Source organism: Hyla sarda, chromosome 11 (assembly GCF_029499605.1).
Source record: "Hyla sarda isolate aHylSar1 chromosome 11, aHylSar1.hap1, whole genome shotgun sequence".
NCBI lineage: Eukaryota > Metazoa > Chordata > Amphibia > Anura > Hylidae > Hyla > Hyla sarda.
In genome coordinates this window covers 4,358,833-4,375,211 of record NC_079199.1, presented here as the reverse complement: position 1 = coordinate 4,375,211, position 16,379 = coordinate 4,358,833, and the positions used below count along the sequence as shown (strand labels likewise).

General features: G+C 45.3%; 1 protein-coding gene across 5 annotated transcripts in view; it reads left to right on the top strand.

Moving 5' to 3' along the window:
- FOXN3 (forkhead box N3) overlaps nucleotides 1–16,379 on the top strand; it is a 177,361-nt gene that overhangs the window by 40,696 nt on the left and 120,286 nt on the right. The window contains exon 1 of one of the 5 annotated variants that reach the window (XM_056546144.1): nucleotides 3,747–3,919. The exons of the other annotated variants lie outside the window; for them this stretch is intronic. The gene's annotated coding sequence lies outside the window, so the exon portion shown is untranslated. Of the gene's footprint in view, nucleotides 1–3,746; nucleotides 3,920–16,379 lie in introns of those variants that run through there. 5 annotated transcript variants of the gene reach the window in all.

Genomic DNA, 16,379 nt, shown 5'->3' with positions numbered 1-16,379 from the left:
GACAGTTTACACTGCTTATTACCATTCTATAATATCATCTATGCTGCCTGTAGAAGTCTATAGAGAGGGATGAAGTTGTAGACAGAGTGACACTCAGAGATTCTGATAAAATCTATAGTGAGTGTTATGTATTCCCTATGTCTGCATTTACAGCTAACACTGCTCAGTACTGCTCTATAATGTCCTCCATGCTGCATATAAAAGTCTATAGAAAGGGGAGGAGGGAGCTGTAGAGTAAAACAGAGGCAGAGAAAATTAGACAAAGATGCTGCAGAAAGCTCTAATGAATGTCACATATCCTCTCAGCTCTGTGTTCTCAGCTTACACTGCTAAATACTGCTCTATAATGCCCACCACGCTACACATAGAAGTCTATAGAGATGGGAGGAGGGAGCTGTAGAGTGAAACAGAGGCACATAGACATACACAAAGTTTCTGCTAAAACTCTAATGCATGTCATAAATGCCCCCATTGCTGGATTCACCGCTTACACTGCTTAGTACCGCTCTATATTGTCCTCCATGCTACACATAGACTTTTTGGGTTTTTTTAGAACGGAGGGGAGAGGAGGCAGAAATTTTAGAGAGGCACTGAGAAGTTGCTGTAATCTCTAGTAAGTGTTATATCTACCCAGGTGGTGGATTTACAGCTCATACTTCTCCGTACCGCTCTATTCTGTTTTCCTTGCTGCTGCTGCTGAGGGTGTGCCATAGAGATATATGAGATCAGAATCCCCTCTTCTATTTGTGGAGATATCATAGCAGATAGTCTACACTCTGTACCCCAGAGACAACTGTAGATTAGAGAACAAGCCTTCAGAGGAGAAAACTGGTGAAAAATGCTGTATACAAGGTATATTATGGCCATAAATAGTGCTGCTTTTCAAGTACACACAGGACAGCACAATCTGAAAAGAGAGCTACGATTTAAAGGGGTACTCTGCCCCTAGACATCTTTTCCCCTATCCAAAGTATAGGGGATAAGATGTCTGATCAGGACCCTCGCGATCTCAGCTGTAGCACCCGAGACATCCAGTGCACAAAGCGAAGTTCGCTCCATGCCAGATGACTGGTGATGCGGGGAGGAAGTTGTGACATCACGGTCTTGCCCCGCTCGTGACGTCACGGCCATGTCCCCTCAATGCAAGTCTATGGGACATGGCCATGACGTCACGAACGTCTGGCGCTGCATCCGATCCTCTAAATGAACACTGATGCAATCAGACATCTTATTCCCTATCCTTTGGACATGGGGTAAGATGTCTAGGGGCGGAGTACCCCTTTTAAGGTGTGCTTCTATATTCTTTGCTACCCTCATTACCCCTACACTTTACTATTTATACCCTTTTTTGGGTATTGCTGATCATTGGGGTCTAACAGAGTAGGATCCTGTCTTTAAAGGGGGTCTGGATATATCCTGAGATTGGGACAGATATAAGATCCCAGTACTGATTTATGGCGGGGCCGTGGTTGTCTGTACGCTCACGGTAGTTGTGGATTTGGCTTTTATACTGTGCCGGAGGCCGCAGTAATAACCGGCGGGGTAATGCAATATAAAGGCTGATAATTGACAGTGTAAGGAGGTCACCCGCAGCAATTCCTGGTGATCTGTGTCCGACGACCATTCATCTCCGGGGCTCTTATGTAGTGACTGCTGCTGCTTTATAATGGCAACTCCTTTATCATCCGTCTCTTAAACTCATTGTTTCCCAGCGCAGCGAGCGCCGGCGTGGATTCAAGGCTGCCGTCTGGCTGATGTTTACTCCGCCGCTCGCTCCAGCCTCTGCCGCACCAGGAATTGATAAGTTCCATAGTACAGATATTGGGGTGTTATTTCCTCGCCGGCTCATCCATAATAAGAGTGCACCGTCTTGTAACGTCTTCATCTATCAGGAGCAAATTAGCCTTCGGGTGTCAGGGCATGATGGGAGTTGTAGTTTTGCAACAGTTGACAAGTCTGGTTTAATCTGGTTTAAATAGCATGCCCAGGCAGCCTCTAGTGATTCTCTAGAAGACAAAACTGTAGCGCCGTGTTTCCCAACTCGTGTGCCTCCAGTTTTTGCAAAACTACAGCTTCTAGCATGCCCGGGCAGCCAAAGGCTGCCCGGGAATGCTGGGAGTTGTAGGTTTGCAACAGCTGAAGCTGCACTGGTTGGGAAACACTGTCCTACAGTTGTGTCTTCTAGAGAATCACTAGAGGCTGCCTGGGCATGCTGGGAGTTGTAGTTTAGCAACAGTTGAAGCCGCACTGGTTGGTAAACATTGCCCTGCAGTTGTGTCTTCTAGAGAATCACTAGAAAATGACCTTGCATGCTGGGAGTTGTAGATTTGCAACAGCTGGAGCTGCACTGGTTGGGAAACACTGCTCTACAGTTGTGTCTTCTAGAAAATCATCAGGGGCTGCCTGGGCATGCTGGGAATTGTAGTTTTGCAACAGCTGGAAAGTCGCAGGTTGGGGAACACTGGGCTACAGTTGTGTCTTCTAAAGAATCACTAGAGGAGTGGTCTCCAACCTGCGGACCTCCAGATGTTGCAAAACTACAACTCCCAGCATGCCCGGACAGCCAATGGCTGTTCGGGCATGCTGGGAATTGTAGTTTTGCAACATCTGGAGGTCCGCAGGTTTGAAGACCACTGCACTAGAGGCTACACGGGCATGCTGGAAGTTGTAGTTTTGCAACAGCTGGAACTGCACTAGTTAGGGAAAACTGGGCTACAGTTGTGTCTTCTAAAAAATCTCTAGAGGCTTCCCGAGCATGCTGGGAGTTGTAGTTTTGCAACACCTGGAACTGCATTGGTTAGAGAACACTATGCTACAGTTGTGTCTTCTAGAGAATCACTAGAGGCTGCCCGGGCATGCTGGGAGTTGTAGATTTGCAACAGCTGGAGCCGCACTGGTTGGAAAACTCTTGTCTTTTAATGAATCACTATGCAATCCTGAGCTACATCTCTCAGGGGCCAAATATGAGGCAACATAGAGAACAGGTACATTCTAATTCCTCAGCAGAGAGTATCTCACATTATAGGATTAGATACAACAGCTGTACAGACAGCATCACACATAAAAGGCTTAGATACAGTAGACGGTATCGTGCATTATAGGATTCGATACACAGCAGCTGTACAGACAGTATCTCACATAGATACACTTAGATACACACAAACTCTTTCTATGATTGGGTTGTAGTCCTGTGATAGAGTATCCCTTATGCCAGGCTTAGATACTGTTAGCAGGTTAATTATTTCAAGATCAGATGAGAAATCCAATAATAACGTAGCTACATGGGGATTATGTGATACATATTTTTTGATGGAGTATCCCACATGCCAGGCTTAGATCCTGTGAACAGGACAATGATTATTATTGTTGGGATAGAGAAGTCCAGTAATAATGTACCCACATGGGGAGTATGTGATACATATTTTTTTGATGGAGTATCCCACATGCCAGGCTTAGATCCTGTGAACAGGACAATGATTATTATTGTTGGGATAGATAAGTCCAGTAATAATGTACTCACATGGGGAGTATGTGATACATATTTTTTTGATGGAGTATCCCACATGCCAGGCTTAGATACTGAGAGCATGACAATGACTTTCGGATAAAATAATACAATAATAATGTAGCTACATGAGGATTATGTGATCCATGTTCCGGTGATGGGGGTGACGTCAGGTGACAGATGGCGCACCTTGATACCTCGATGCTTCCGCTGGTGGCTGGATTCCTGCGGATACCGCTATATTGTTGCCGCCTGCATTGTGATCGGCCTCTGAAGATGATGGATGGGGACTGGAGCTCTGATACGAATCCTCAGGAGAGACGCTTCTCTTTCACTAGTGAATGGTGCAGAAATGATGGAAATTACCGTCGCCTGGCTGTGCCCGTCTCTGGCGCTGGAGATCATCTTGTAGAGGTCGTTTGCAAATTATAAATTTCTTAATGGTGTCAGAAGAGCGAAGTATCCAGAGGGCGCGCAAACATATGTTACATTGTGTCCCCGCTATATCCTCATATGTTACATTGTGTCCCCGCTATATCCTCATATGTTACATTGTGTCCCCGCTATATCCTCATATGTTACAATGTGTCCCCGCTATATCCTCATATGTTACATTGTGTCCCCGCTATATCCTCATATGTTACATTGTGTCCCCGCTATATCCTCATATGTTACATTGTGTCCCGCTATATCCTCATATGTTACATTGTGTCCCGCTATATCCTCATATGTTACATTGTGTCCCCGCTATATCCTCATATGTTATATTGTGTCCCCGCTATATCCTCATATGTTATATTGTGTCCCGCTATATCCTCATATGTTACATTGTGTCCCCGCTATATCCTCATATGTTATATTGTGTCCCGCTATCTCCTCATATGTTACATTGTGTCCCCGCTATATCCTCATATGTTACATTGTGTCCCCGCTATATCCTCATATGTTACATTGTGTCCCCGCTATATCCTCATATGTTACATTGTGTCCCCGCTATATCCTCATATGTTACATTGTGTCCCCGCTAAATCCTCATATGTTACATTGTGTCCCCGCTATATCCTCATATGTTACATTGTGTCCCCGCTATATCCTCATATGTTACATTGTGTCCCCGCTATATCCTCATATGTTACATTGTGTCCCGCTATATCCTCATATGTTATATTGTGTCCCGCTATATCCTCATATGTTACATTGTGTCCCCGCTATATCCTCATATGTTATATTGTGTCCCGCTATATCCTCATATGTTACATTGTGTCCCCGCTATATCCTCATATGTTACATTGTGTCCCCGCTATATCCTCATATGTTACATTGTGTCCCCGCTATATCCTCATATGTTACATTGTGTCCCGCTATATCCTCATATGTTACATTGTGTCCCCGCTATATCCTCATATGTTACATTGTGTCCCCGCTATATCCTCATATGTTACATTGTGTCCCCGCTATATCCTCATATGTTACATTGTGTCCCGCTATATCCTCATATGTTACATTGTGTCCCCGCTATATCCTCATATGTTACATTGTGTCCCCGCTATATCCTCATATGTTACATTGTGTCCCCGCTATATCCTCATATGTTACATTGTGTCCCTGCTATATCCTCATATGTTACATTGTGTCCCCGCTATATCCTCATATGTTACATTGTGTCCCCGCTATATCCTCATATGTTACAATGTGTCCCCGCTATATCCTCATATGTTACATTGTGTCCCCGCTATATCCTCATATGTTATATTGTGTCCCCGCTATATCCTCATATGTTATATTGTGTCCCGCTATATCCTCATATGTTACATTGTGTCCCCGCTATATCCTCATATGTTATATTGTGTCCCGCTATCTCCTCATATGTTATATTGTGTCCCGCTATATCCTCATATGTTACATTGTGTCCCCGCTATATCCTCATATGTTACATTGTGTCCCCGCTATATCCTCATATGTTACATTGTGTCCCCGCTATATCCTCATATGTTACATTGTGTCCCCTCTATATCCTCATATGTTACATTGTGTCCCCGCTATATCCTCATATGTTACATTGTGTCCCGCTATATCCTCATATGTTATATTGTGTCCCGCTATATCCTCATATGTTACATTGTGTCCCCGCTATATCCTCATATGTTATATTGTGTCCCGCTATATCCTCATATGTTACATTGTGTCCCCGCTATATCCTCATATGTTACATTGTGTCCCCGCTATATCCTCATATGTTACATTGTGTCCCCGCTATATCCTCATATGTTATATTGTGTCCCCGCTATATCCTCATATGTTACATTGTGTCCCCGCTATCTCCTCATATGTTACATTGTGTCCCCGCTATATCCTCATATGTTACATTGTGTCCCCGCTATATCCTCATATGTTACATTGTGTCCCCGCTATATCCTCATATGTTATATTGTGTCCCCGCTATATCCTCATATGTTACATTGTGTCCCCGCTAAATCCTCATATGTTACATTGTGTCCCCGCTATATCCTCATATGTTACATTGTGTCCCCGCTATATCCTCATATGTTACATTGTGTCCCCGCTATATCCTCATATGTTACATTGTGTCCCCGCTATATCCCCATATGTTACATTGTGTCCCCGCTATATCCTCATGTTACATTGTGTCCCCGCTATATCCTCATATGTTACATTGTGTCCCCGCTATATCCTCATATGTTACATTGTGTCCCCGCTATGATGTCATCGTTTATGATGTTGGGTGAGAATGATGTCATAACTCTTTGCTGTCTCCCAGAATCCTCGCTGGTTTGTGTCATGTTATAGAGCTGTATTACCTGGCACAGTCCATGCAGGGGGTGGCGCTGTATACATGGGGCCGGTATGCGACTCATTCAGTTCCTATAGAGATCTATAATTCCTTTCTATGGCCATTTTCTGTGGCTCCTCTTGGGGGAGGACGTCTCTATAAATCAGGGGGTAATGTCTGTGTGGTTTAGTGTTATCTGGCGGTATAGTATGGCCATATGCAAAGAAAGAGAAATGTCCAGCGCACACACGTGTAAAAAGGAACTTCTTTTATTCAGTTGCCATGGGATACATCAGGCACTCAGGTAACGTGACGCGTTTCGGCCCGCAGGGCCCTTTTTACACGTGTGTGCGCTGGACATTTCTCTTTCTTCGCATATATTTGGACTAGTCCTGGTCCTGTCCGTGCGCACAACCTCTTGGGGTGAACTGGATCTACTTGGCTTTGCTTTACAAATAGTAAGGCCATATGTATCGCTGCAGGTCCTTTATTACAGGGTACTAGGAGCTTGTACTGTATAGGTGAATCCTAAGGGACAGAACCTGTAAACGTCCCCATCAGATCTATGGATGTGGTCTCGCAGGTTTTCCAGGTGACGTGACCGCCGATTCACCATATAGCGGGATTTATTGCAGAGGAAATATTCCATGTAGCACTCCGACATTGTGGATCTGTGATCAGGAACTTTTATTAGAGAATAGGACGGATTTTCTATATCTGCTTTATATCCGCAAATCCAGGTTAAGTCCTTCACCGGGACCGCGGCCAAGGATATGGCGGAATATTATAAGCGAGACCTCATCATATCATTCCCACATGTGGGGGACGTCTCCATTATTTCACATTCACTTGAGGAGCTTATTGCAGTTTGGCTATTTTTTTCTGTTTAATATTTATTTAGCAAATAATAATAAAAAAAAATATATAAGAAAACAAAACATTTACAGAGAACAAAATGTCATCAAAACTTCATAGCTAAAGCCATAAAATAGGATGGAACTGATAAATATGTAAGTAATACCTCCACAACAATGGGGCCCCTTACTCTAAAAAGGATGCTGGTACCTGTAGTTTCCCAACAACAAACCTGTCCTACAGTCACCTCTCCTCTCCTGACATGACTGATAACAGAGAACAATAGATTATATTCACCTATCCTACAGTCACCTCTCCTCTCCCGACATGGCTGATAACAGAGAACAATAGATTAAATTCACCTGTCCTACAGTCACCTCTCCTCCTGACATGGCTGATAACAGAACAATAGATTATATTCACCTGTCCTACAGTCACCTCTCCCCTCCTGACATGACTGATAACAGAGAACAATAGATTAAATTCACCTGTCCTACAGTCACCTCTCCTCCTGACATGGCTGATAACAGAACAATAGATTATATTCACCTGTCCTACAGTCACCTCTCCCCTCCTGACATGGCTGATAACAGAGAACACTAGATTTTATTCACCTGTCCTACAGTCACCTCTCCCCTCCTGACATGGCTGATAACAGAGAACAATAGATATATTCACCTGTGCTACAGTCACCTCTCCTCTCCTGACATGGCTGATAACAGAGAACAATAGATTATATTCACCTGTCCTACAGTCACCTCTCCTCTCCTGACAAGGCTGATAACAGAGAACAATAGATTATATTCACCTGTCCTACAGTCACCTCTCCTCTCCTGACATGGCTGATAACAGAACAATAGATATATTCACCTGTCCTACAGTCACCTCTCCTGACATGGCTGATAACAGAGAACAATAAATTGTATTCACCTGTCCTACAGTCATCTCTCCTCTCCTGACATGGCTGATAACAGGGAACAATAGATTATATTCACCTGTCCTACAGTCACCTCTGCCCTCCTGACATGTCTGATAACAGAGAACACTAGATTTTATTCACCTGTCCTACAGTCACCTCTCCTGACATGGCTGATAACAGAGAACAATAGATTATATTCACCTGTCCTACAGTCACCTCTCCCCTCCTGACATGGCTGATAACAGAGAACAATAAATATATTCACCTGTCCTACAGTCACCTCTCCTCTCCTGACATGGTTGATAACAGAGAACAATAGATATATTCACCTGTCCTACAGTCACCTCTCCCCTCCTGACATGGCTGATAACAGAGAACAATAGATTATATTCACCTGTCCTACAGTCACCTCTCCTCTCCTGACATGACTGATAACAGAGAATAATAGATATATTCACCTGTCCTACAGTCACCTCTCCCCTCCTGACATGGCTGATAACAGAGAATAATAGATATATTCACCTGTCCTACAGTCACCTCTCCTCTCCTGACATGGCTGATAACAGAGAACAATAAATATATTCACCTGTCCTACAGTCACCTCTCCTCTCCTGACATGGCTGATAACAGAGAACAATAGATTATATTCTCCTGTCCTACAGTCACCTCTCCCCTCCTGACATGGCTGATAACAGAGAACAATAGATTATATTCACCTGTCCTACAGTCACCTCTCCCCTCCTGACATGGCTGATAACAGAGAACAATAGATTATATTCACCTGTCCTACAGTCACCTCTCCTCCTGACATGGCTGATAACAGATAACAATAGATTATATTCACCTGTCCTACAGTCACCTCTCCTCTCCTGACATGGCTGATAACAGATAACAATAGATTATATTCACCTGTCCTACAGTCACCTCTCCTCCTGACATGGCTGATAACAGAGAACAATAGATATATTCACCTGTCCTACAGTCACCTCTCCCCTCCTGACATGGCTGATAACAGAGAGTGCTGTACGGTGGCTCATCAGACCCCGGAGCTGCTTTTCCCAGTTATTCTATAAACGGATAAGGTCCCGACTGTCCACAAATTGCGTTGAGCGCCCGTACATCGGCCTCAGGAGTGAAAACAAAGACAATAAATGGTCGACAATTATTCTTTAAAAAAATGTCTGCAATGAGCTGGAAACGTCCCCTGACTGATGGCTTTAGAGGGGGTGGGGGGGGGGGGATCTCTCCATCATTTACCTTTTTTAATTCCGTAATGCCTTCTGCCATACACATAAAGGAGACACTGTTGATTATAGCTGTCAGTGGCCGGAATCTGAGATATCTCCTATCCGTCACTTAAAGGGAATGTGTCATTAGAAAATGACCTATTATTTAAAGCAAATGATTTAAATTTTTTATGTTAACAATATTTTTCAAGAATTTTAGATTTTTTTAAAATCTATTTCTCCATAATCTATATTTTATGTTACTACTGAAATGTTACAGTTTCCATTCTGTCCACTAGGGGTTAAACAAAGCAAAGATAACACTTGATTCAGCACCATTCACGACAAAGATCAGCACCCCTCCCTCGCTTCCTGAAGAACAGTGTTTTTCAGACAGTGTGCCTTCAGCTGTTGCAAAACTACAACTCCCAGCATGCCTTTGGCTGTCCGGGCATGCTGGGAGTTGTAGTTTTGCAACAGCTTGAGGCACACTGGTTGGTCGAGGCATGATGAGAGTGGTAGTTTTGCAACAGCTGGAGTCGCACTGTTTGGAAAACACTGCTATAGAATGACTTCTGAAAAGGTCACAGAGTACGCCCAGTAAAGTTTCCCATTTATGTGAATGGGACAGCTCCTGTCTATTGTTGTCTAAGTCCAAGGGTCCTGCCATAAAGCATATCACTAAATGCTGTAAACAGCTCAGGCAAGATGGCTGCCCCAATTATAATGTACAAAAAAATTAAAAATTATGATAATCAGAAAATAGAAACAGATTCGAAAAAAAAGAACAGGTTCCAAAACAAATTTTGGTGATACATTCTCTTTAAGGAAGTACTCAATCATCTGGGCATGCTGGGAGTTTTTCAACAGCTGGAGCCACAAAAAATCTTAACCCCTCCAGTACTTAACAGCTGCTGTATGCTCCACAGGAAGTTGTGTAGTTCTTTCCTGTCCATGTCAGGAACTGTCCAGAGCAGGAGATGTTTGCTATGGGGATTTTCTCCTGCTCTGGACAGTTCCTGACATGGACAGAGGTGTCAACAGAGAGCACTGTGGTCAGACTGGAAAGAACTACACAACTTCCTGTGGTGCATACAGCAGCTGATAAGTACTGGAGGGATTTAAATAGAAGTAATTTACAGATCATGAAATTTTGCGGAATCTTATTGAACTAAATGAGGCTAAAATTTTGGCAGAATTCTGTGTTTAGAGAACACAGAATCCTGCCAGAAATCTGCCGCAATTTTGCTGAACTGAATTTGTGCAGAATTGCGGAATTCCAACTTGTGAACATAAGGCCTTAAGGAGTCGTCCAGATTAGAGTTTTCCAAACAGTGTGTCTCCAGCTGTTGCAAAACTACAGTAAACGTAAACCTAATATCCAGAGGTTGAAACCTGAGATCTGTTATTTCACTGACAGTTTGTTACAATGTATCAGCGCAGAGATCAGCAGAATTAAAATGTCTCTCTTGGACGCCAGACTGATAGCTTTAATGTGCTTATACATTCCAGAAGTGTTTCCCAACCACGGTGTCTCCAGCTGTTTCAAAACTACCGCTCCCATACTCGGAGTTGAAGTTTTGCAACAGCTGGAGTTCAAGTTAGAAATACGTTTCTATACTAGTTCCCCAACCAGTGCACCTCCAGCTGTTGCAAAACTACAACTCCCAGCATGCCCGGACAGCCTTTGGCTGTCCGGGCATGCTAGGAGTTGTAGTTTTGCAACAGCTGGAGTCACACAGCTTCATTTCCCGGCATACCTATAGCTGTCTGGGCATACTGGGAGTTGTAGTTTTGCAACAGCAGTAGTTTAGTTTAGAAATAAGGTTCTATACTAGTGTTTCCCAACCAGTGTGCCTCCAGCTGTTGCAAGACTACAACTCCCAGCATGCCCAGACAGCCTTTGGCTGTCGGGGCATGCTAGGAGTTGTAGTCTTGCAACTGCTGGAGTCACACAGCTTCGGTATGCCTTTGGCTGTCTGGGTATGCTGAAAGCTGTAGTTTTGCAACAGCTGGAGATACACTGTTAGGGAAACAGTGGTCTAAATTGAGTTCTCCAGTGCAAGGCATTGTGGGAGGAGAGGGCTCAATACGTTTGCGTTTTTTTACGTTAATTGCCCCAGTGAGGGCGGGTGGGTAGACTGCAGGGGAGCACGGAGGAGCTCGCTAAATATAATCTCTTTTTAAAGACAAGACAGACAGCGTGAGCGCGGGGAAGTTAATTTCACGTGCGCTCTTCTGGTTTATTTTGCAGGTTTAATTATGTGCACTTTGGTGAGACGCCCCCCCCCCCCCCCCCCCCCCCCCCATACTGTTCGCCCGCTATCTCACTATTAGTTTTGAGCGAGCGCCTTGGCTCATGTAGCGGAACTAATGTGCCAGTGTGGTAGGAGGCCGGCGGTAAGCCGAACAGCTGTCCTTTACACTCCTCACACTGGGCTCCACGTAAAAAGTCATAAAAATGGAAATCTGCATTCGCGCGGCATCCTGGGCACACGCGCTCCTTCCGGGGACCCTTTAGCGAGGAGTCGGCGCGTCTTCGTCACCTGTTGAGCCCCGGTGTGGCAGGAATGGTTTGAATTAACATCTCGTATGGTGTTGATGCCATCGGAGATGACGCGCCTGGAGACCCAGCCTTTATAAATAGACGGAACATCTGCTCGGAGATCTGCGGAAGATCAGTCTGCACCTCTGTATCCGACCGCATGAGAGCAGGCGGGGGGCGCCAACGTGTTACCTGCTCCTCCTGCGGGGTCTCACTGATAGGATAGATCTGCTGCTCACTTATTACAGCTATAGAGAATTCTCTATCTATCCCCTATTTATTATCTATCTATCTCATATCTATCTCATATCTATCTATCTCCTATCTATCTATCCATCTCATATCTATCTATCACATATCCATCTATCCCATATCTATCTATCTCATATCTATCTATCATCTATCTATCTCGTATCTATCTATCTCCTATCTATCTATCCATCTCATATCTATCCATCTCATATCTATCCATCTCATATCTATCCATCTATCCCATATCTATCCCATATCTATCTCATATCTATCTCATATCTATCTCATATCTATCTCATATCTCTCATATCTATCTCATATCTATCTATCTTCTATCTATCTATCGATCTCATATCTATCTCATATCTATCCATCTCATATCTATCCATCTATCTCATATCTATCCATCTATCTCATATCTATCTCATATCTATCTCATATCTATCTCATATCTATCTCATATCTATCTCATATCTATCTCATATCTCTCATATCTATCTCATATCTATCTATCTTCTATCTATCTATCGATCTCATATCTATCTCATAACTATCTATCTCATATCTATCTATCTCATATCTATATATCTCATATCTATCTATCTCATATCTATCCATCTATACCATATCTATCCATCTATCTCATATCTATCTATCCATCTCATATCTATCCATCTCATATCTATCCATCTATCCCATATCTATCCATCTATCTCATATCTATCTATCTCATATCTATCTCATATCTATCTATCTATCTATCTATCTTCTATCTATCTATCGATCTCATATCTATCTCATATCTATCTATCTCATAACTATCTATCTCATAACTATCTATCTCATAACTATCTATCTCATAATTATCTATCTCATAACTATCTATCTCATATCTATCTATCTATCTATCTATCTATCTATCTGAATGATATATACTTCTTTACAGCAGGATATATACTGCCTCTTTCCTTCCCATACCCATGTACCTCAGCCAGATGTGCACATGTTCTTAAAGTGTAGAAGAAAATATGCCGCTGCCCAACACCTCTGTACTCTTACGGACCCTTCTTTCTTCCTTAGAGAGCCCCCGGCCTCACTCTGAATATCTCTATTTTCCCTCAGGATTCCCACATTCTCCCTAGGTGACCCTGTGTTCTGTTCTTCCCCTGGACTCTTGTGTTCTCCCCCACGACTTTTGCAGGACTCTTGTGTTCTCCCCCGGGACTTTTGCAGGACTCTTGTGTTCTCCACCCGGGACTTTTGCAGGACTCTTGTGTTCTCCCCCGGGACTTTTGCAGGACTCTTGTGTTCTCCACCCGGGACTTTTGCAGGACTCTTGTGTTCTTCCCCAGGACTCTTGTGTTCTTCCCTGGGACTCTTGGGTTCTCCCCTGGGTCTCTTGGGTTCTCCCCCCGGGGACTCTTGGGTTCTCCCCCGGGACTCTTGGGTTCTCCACCGGGACTCTTGGGTTCTCCCCTGGGACTCTTGGGTTCTCCCCTGGGACTCTTGGGTTCTCCCCCGGGACTCTAGGGTTCTCCCCCGGGACTCTAGGGTTCTCCCCCGGGACTCTAGGGTTCTCCCCCGGGGACTCTTGGGTTCTCCCCCAGGGACTCTTGGGTTCTCCCCCGGGGACTCTTGGGTTCTCCCCCGGGGACTCTTGGGTTCTCCCCCGGGGACTCTTGGGTTCTCCCCCGGGGACTCTTGGGTTCTCCCCCGGGGACTCTTGGGTTCTCCCCCGGGGACTCTTGGGTTCTCCCCCGGGGACTCTTGGGTTCTCCCCCGGGACTCTTGGATTCTCCCCGGGACTCTTAAATTCTCCCCCGGCATTCTTGGGTTCTCCCCCAGCATTCTTGGGTTCTCCCCAGGGACTCTTGGGTTCTCCCCAGGGACTCTTGGGTTCTCCCCCGGCATTCTTGGGTTCTCCCCAGGGACTCTTGGGTTCTCCCCAGGGACTCTTGGGTTCTCCCCCGGCATTCTTGGGTTCTCCCCAGGGACTCTTGGGTTCTCCCCCGACATTCTTAGGTTCTCCCCAGGCACTCTTGGATCCTCCCCAGGGACTCTTGGGTTCTCCCCCGGGACTCTTGGGTTCTCCCCCGGGACTCTTGGGTTCTCCCCCGGGACTCTTGGGTTCTCCCCCGGGACTCTTGGGTTCTCCCCCGGGACTCTTGGGTTCTCCCCCGGGACTCTTGGGTTCTCCCCCGGGACTCTTGGATTCTCCCCCGGGACTCTTGGATTCTCCCCGGGACTCTTAAATTCTCCCCCGGCATTCTTGGGTTCTCCCCCGACATTCTTGGGTTCTCCCCAGGGACTCTTGGGTTCTCCCCCGGCATTCTTGGGTTCTCCCCAGGGACTCTTGGGTTCTCCCCAGGGACTCTTGGGTTCTCCCCAGGGACTCTTGGGTTCTCCCCCGGCATTCTTGGGTTCTCCCCAGGGACTCTTGGGTTCTCCCCCGGGACTCTTGGGTTCTCCCCCGGGACTCTTGGGTTCTCCCCCAGGACTCTTGGGTTCTTCACAGGGATTCTTGGGTTCTCCACAAAAAAAGTGAAAATAGTTAAAAGTAGCAGTAAGGCAGGACAAAGTGAAAGTCGTCTGTATAGGGATATCCTCTGGTTCTTATCAGCGCGGTGCCGCAGTTCACCACAATTATTAGTACCTGTCTGATTTGACACATACCTCAGGTTGCCATGTAGTGTATGTTTTAGATCAGACACTTAGTCAGGTACTAATAATTGCGGTGAACTGCGGCACCGCGCTGATAAGAACCAGAGGATATCCCTGTACATATACGACTTTCACTTTGTCCTGCCTAACTGCTATTTTTAACTATTTTCACTTTTTTAATTTGGGGTTTTAATACATGTATTAATAAAAGTTATATTTTGGGGGGGGTGCCATTAGAGGTGTTTTTCACCCCGGGCTTCGGCCCAGGGTTCTGTATAGTGTTAGTTTGACCTCTTACCACCCTTTTGGGTAAATTATTGATGTCATCCCCCCAGACTCTGCGTACCCCCCCTGGTGTTTTTCCCGCATTGGATCATCTGTGTTAGGATGGGACATAGATGTAATGTGTGTGGGTATATGATCTCAGGGCTTGTTTATAGTCTGTTACCATGGAGATATATGGGTCTGCATAGGAGCTGTAGTCAGAAAACAGATTTATAATCAAAACTATTTATATTTCATATACATTGGAACAGTAAAACCCTGGCTGTATAAGTATACATACCCTAGAGCTCCAGACCCTACTACGTAACAAGTCAAATGACTGCCCCCCCCCACCAACCCGCATAGTAAGTCTGCGCAGCATAACCCCCATAGACACGAGTACATTGTAGGGAGTTTCTCCTTCCTCCTCTGCAGGTTTTATTTTATTTGTGTTAGAATACAATGCACGGGTTGCGGCCCTTGATTCATGGTATGTATGTGGGGCTGGGGGTCCCTTCATTTATGGCGTTTACGTGGTGGTGGGGGGCCCCGGATTTATGGCATGTACATGGCAACGTGGGGGCCCCGGATTTATGGCGTGCACATGGCGCTGGGGGGTCCCTTCATTTATGGCGTTTACGTGGCGGTGGGGGGCCCCGGATTTATGGCGTGTACATGGCAGTGGGGGCCCCAGATTTATGGCGTGTACGTGGCGGTGGGGGGCCCCGGATTTATGGCGTGTACATGGCAGTGGGGGGCCCCGGATGTATGGCGTGTATGTGGCAGTGGGGGCCCGGATTTATGGCGTGTACATGGCAGTGGGGGCCCCGGATTTATGGCATGTATGTGGCAGTGGGGGCCCGGATTTATGGCGTGTACATGGCGCTGGGGGGCCCCGGATTTATGGCGTGTACATGGCGCTGGGGGGCCCCGGATTTATGGCGTGTACGTTGCGGCCCCATCTGTAAGTAAACTTGTGGCTCTCTATGAGATGGTAAATTTGAATTCTTTGAAGCCGGAGCGGATAGAACGTGAATTAATTTCCAAATAATTACTCAGGTTTCTTTTCACCAATTTGAATAATTTATTAATTTGTATTTTTAGATAAACTGCAGAAGAGTTATGGAGGTCTGCGCCGGAGACGGAAAATGGGTCAATAAGTGAGAGTGGATCCTGGATGGCACAATGATTTAGTGACATCACAGATTTACTGTTATATGATGTCATCATGAGCTATAGCCTCATTACTAATGCATGAGCCCAGCGGGTGGCGCTCTCTAGAGAAAATCGGTGCCAGGGTCTGGTGTATCTAAGCCTCTGATGTGTGATACAGTCTGCTGAGCTGTGTATCTAAGCCTCTG